A 5086-nucleotide genomic window follows, 5' to 3' on the forward strand; every position below is an offset into this window, starting at 1 on the left:
AATAATAATAATAATAATAACAATAATAGATAGCATGTCTCTTTTGCCTTCTTTTTCTCCAGTGAGAGAAAAATGTTCATGACCTTTTTGTCTGTCTAGTCAAGTGTCCCAGGAATTATTGTCTCTTCCTTTTTCTTATTAATGAGCGGCCCACTCAGTCTTCTCTCAACAAATACCTCATCTGATTTTTCTCCAGTTCATGAAATTCATAAGTCTTCTAGCAAACCACTTTTCTGTTGCTTTAACTTTATTTTCAATGTCTTTCGAAGAAATTCAGCACTTACGACCGTATACAAGGGTGGACCACTTTTAAAGTCTTACGTTGGTTGTCATTTGGGTTGTTTCTGTTTTTCAAGATAAGACTCATTTTATTATAGTTATATCTCTAGCTATTGCAATGTTTAAAGAATAATATATCTTTGTTATATATAATACCGGTAACACATTATTTTTGTTGGTATTTGTACTCGTGTTTTCATCCCCGTCGTCATCATCATCTTCATCAGCTGCAACAGCAACAGCAACAGCAGCAGCGGCAGCAGCAGCAGCAGCAACAGCAGTAGCAGTAGTTTACCACAGCAGCAGCAGCAGCAGCAGCACCACCACCACCACCACCATCATCATCGTCAAAGTCACTGCAAAGAGGCACCTCTACTCGCCAATCAATGGCAATTCGAATGGAGTTTTTTGGACGAGTGGAGGTGCCTCTAAGTATAATAACAATAGAGCCGAAAAAGAGCCTCGCTCTTGCTCGAAGATTTCTTCGTAGAGTCCACCAGGCCCATTAAGGAAACAAAAAATAATCATTCATCATCATCATCATCATCATCATCATCATCTTCATCATCATCATCATCATCATCATCATCATCATCATCATCATCATCATCATCATATTATCATTACTATCGTCATAAAAAATATACATTGTTAGCATTAATATTATTGCAACTATTTTCATAGCTTTATTGTAGTAGTTGTTGTTGCTGTTGTTGTTGCTTTTATTATGAAGTTGTCAGTGGCAGATGTAGTAATGCTATCATTACGATTATCAATCACATTAATACAGCAAACAAAGTGAAAACGGCGAGTTTTTAAGTATTTGTTTTTAAACGCAGATAGTTGGTTCCTCTATGATCATATTACTGCTTGTGAGGGTATGGATCATCGTGTTACATAAACGTGTAAGGGCGTGCGTATGAACAGAGGAGCAATGACGGGGACTTTCTTTAAACTATTGTTTATTTTTTACCAGCCATTTACATCGTAGTGTCTGTTGGAGAAGTAAACGTCTTTATTTTGTCTATTGTATCCCCTGCTGCATGGTTATGTTGTTCTTAACTACTGACTACCTTGGAATTACAAAGTTCTATCTGTTCTGTACCTAGTTTTTCTAAATTTGGAGTAAATAATTGTTTCACAAAGTGTCAAGCGTATTCTTTGGATGTATCTTTATAACAAACTCCGAATGATTTTACGATTTTAAAAGAGTAAATAGAGCATTTCTGCTCTGACCTCATGGTCTTAGTAAATCAAAACGGTCAGCTACAGATTTGTAATCTTAAGGTAGTGTAATCTTTCTCTGCCTTCTATGCATCTTTTTCCTGGTCATGTCTGATCTCTTGTTGTATGCTATCGCTGCTATAGTATTGTCTAATAGTAGTCGTGTTAGGTGCCTAAACCATTTAATTTATTGTTTGTCTATGTATTGTAAGCGGGAAGGTGAGCCAACATGTTCTGTGATAGTTTCGCTTCTCACCTCGTCTCTTCTTGACTTTCTGATAGTCTATATTTTTACTCAACTCATCAGGGACGGGTATTTTAGTCATTCGACAACGTTTGAAGGCGTGCTGTTTTGGAACACTTATAAAAAGAAACAATGCATTATTCATACAGAATTTCCAATTTCCTGATCTATATCCAAAACTTCATGAGGCAGGCAAGTGCATGCATAATATTATGAACATATTCAAAGTCGTGTTTAAAAAAATGTATGTACATGGTACGAAATGTGCCACACCCTTCCTTTGGTGTACTGATGATCTGGCATATTAAATGTCCGCTACGTCCTTAAAGTTTAATAGACGTGTACTGATTAGAACAATACTGCACCTATTTTACCAGGGAGGTGGTATTGCTGAATATCAACACTTTGATTTATTTAGATTGTAACCAAAATGCTGATGTTTTCAAATATTGTTATACTATGACAGTGTTGTTATGAAAAGAAGTTTTTGGTCTGTGTGCATCTATTGGCATAATCTGAATAATATACTTCGTTTCCAGCGATGTAGTTACAACTCAATAAAATGTTATAAGCATGTGTCATTGAGGTTTGGCTTGTTCCTTTTTTTAAATTTCTTGTTCTCTTATGCAAAGCTCAGAACCAAAACCTGGGAAAAGTATATCTTTTAAAAAGAAATGAAAAAAAAATAAAGCTTCTTGTGATCTAAACAAGCTTGCCGTTGACGGAATTGGTTTTATAGGGGTGTAACTCTTTTCAACGCAGTTTGACTAGTATTGGGCTCGACTGCCAGTTTCACGTACGTTCCTATTATTATTGAGTAAAACTGGTGTATATCTTTAAAAACTGCTTCGCCAGGTCGTTTCCAGAATATTCCCAGTCGGGATTCGAACCAGGATAAGGGGTTACTGGTAGGTTACTTTTTTTTGTTTCTTTCTTAATTCAACTCTTTCTCTGCTTTTCCAAATACCGTATGTCTATATGAGCATCGATACAATTCTTATTGGTTCTTGGTAGTTTTGAAATAAAAGCTCAGTATCTTGTTAGACGCAGTGAGTTCATTTCGAGGCCAGAAACATTTGTCCAAGACACAAGGCTGTATACTCTACGTGGGTTTGAATTACAATATTCCGCATCCCGTCGACAGAAGGTAGTCTGTTTAGTTTAATTTTGGATGATAGTTTTTCTCCGCACCTTTTACTAGGTATCCATATCTAGAGCCTGTGTTCGAGTCCTTCTGAAGACCGACCACCACTAATTTATTGATAGGGGTACTAGCCATCCGTATCCATGTGCTGTTTAAGCCTCCTTCTCAAGAAGTCTTCAGTGCGTGTTTTAAGACGTACCTGCAGTACTTTACCGATTTCCGAGATGAAAACCGTTGTTTTAGGCCATCAACTTGAAAATAATAACATTAATGACCGGATTTGCAGTGGTTGAGGTGTGGGTGAGTTCAAGCTCAAGATAAATATCAAGCATTCGTCAGTGACGTTAAACCTGTGTATTTGTGTGTATTCATGTACCATATTAAATATTATGCATAAATGTTATGCACCAATGTGTATGATATTATGTTGCACCATAGGAAACCAAATTTCCCCACATGGATCAATAAAAGTGGACGTAATTCTATTATTTTATCGTTTATTCATTCAATATAGTAAAAGTGCATACGATCAAAAACTAGCTTGCCCTTAGGCTCCACAACTGTAACTCGATTTTTCGATTGAACAAACAGTACTCTCTACTGTATGTTGATTAATTGACCAAAAGCCCCCCCCCCCCCCCCCCAAAAAAATCAATAAAGCCGCGGGGGTCTCTACAGGTCATATAAGAGAAAGTGCGGGGACGTTGTCAATGGTGCAAACAACAAATTATTTCCCTGTGATGTTTCCCTTTGGTATGATCGACCAGAACGCACTCATTAACCTGTTTTCCTCACTGCCACACTGTAAATCGTTTTGTGCTGAAAGTACAGGCTCAGATTCAAAACATCACAGGCATTTGTATGGAAGAGGACGACATGGTCTCCGTGATTTACGGATTTTTAGGACAATTTATCTCAAAACAAATGCATTACCCCTAAAGGGATTATACAGTGACGTCCAGAAAAAAATTGCAAATAGTCTCACCCAAAAACCGTGTTAAAGCCTTGCACTTCCCACGCATGAAGCATACCAATTTAAAGCTGAAAAAGTTTGCATTATTTGACTCATTGATATTACATCTTCTATAAACGCCACCCGAGGTATGCTCATTTAGAATTATCCTTTAAAAATCAGACTTGGTAAAATTGTGGAAAATCAAAGAAACTTAAAAGTGTGTTTGCGCATGTACTGGGGTGCATCAACATTGGTGGAATGTGCATGTATTGAATATCAAAAGAATGAAGAATTGTGTCTCTACAATTAACAATATTATTATTCTATTATGATGGTTTCAAACAGATTGAAAATCAGAGCAGTTTCACCAGAGAGGGTTTACAGTAACAGAGAGGTGACACTCGTGGCGGCGCTCCATAACAGTGCATTGTTTCGTGTATAGCCCGGCGCGGGGCGCGAAAACACTTACGCGCGGTGATTGCTGCCACGGTGATGCTCAGGGGTGGTGTTATGTCATGAGAAAGTGTAGTACCGTCTGTAGTTAGTTCACTAGGTTACTAGACCTTTAAAGAAAGGAGGCCTGTGAATTATATCGCATATTTTAGTCAACTCCCTGCCTCCCTCGGCCATAAATTGTAAGACTTGTTTTTGGCTTAAGTTAACATACATTCTAATAAACAAATAGACGCAGATACATTTTTCTTTGTCTCTATAGATCTGGGGGGAAAAAACCATAATTAAAGGAATAATCGGTTTAATTTTCAGCAAATCCACTCGTTCTCCAGTGTCCCTCTGTCATCTCTGTCCCTCTCTGTCTGTCTGTCTTTTTCTCTCTCCCCCCTCTCTCCCTCTGTCTACATGTCTGTCTGTCTGTCTACCTGTCAGTCTGTCTGTCTGTCTGTCTGTCTGTCTGTCTGTCTGTCTGTCTATCTGTCTGTCTGTCTCTTTCTTTCTTTCTTTCCTTCTTTTTTTCTTTCTTTTTCTCTCTCCCAGTCTCTTTTTTTCTCTCCCCCCTCTCTCCCTCTGTCTACCTCTCAGTCTGTCTGTCAATCTGTCTGTCAGTCAGTCTGCCTGTCTGTCTGTCTGTCTATCTGTCTGTTTCTTTCTTTCTTTCTTTTTCTTTTTCACACCCTCTCGCCCTGTCTATCAGCGTATCTGTCTGACTGTCTGTTGGTTTTCTCTGTTTGTCTGTCTGTCTGTCTGTCTGTCTGTCTGTCTGTCTGTCTGTCTGTCTGTCTGT

Source organism: Aplysia californica, unplaced genomic scaffold, assembly GCF_000002075.1.
Source record: "Aplysia californica isolate F4 #8 unplaced genomic scaffold, AplCal3.0 scaffold00471, whole genome shotgun sequence".
Taxonomy (NCBI): domain Eukaryota; kingdom Metazoa; phylum Mollusca; class Gastropoda; order Aplysiida; family Aplysiidae; genus Aplysia; species Aplysia californica.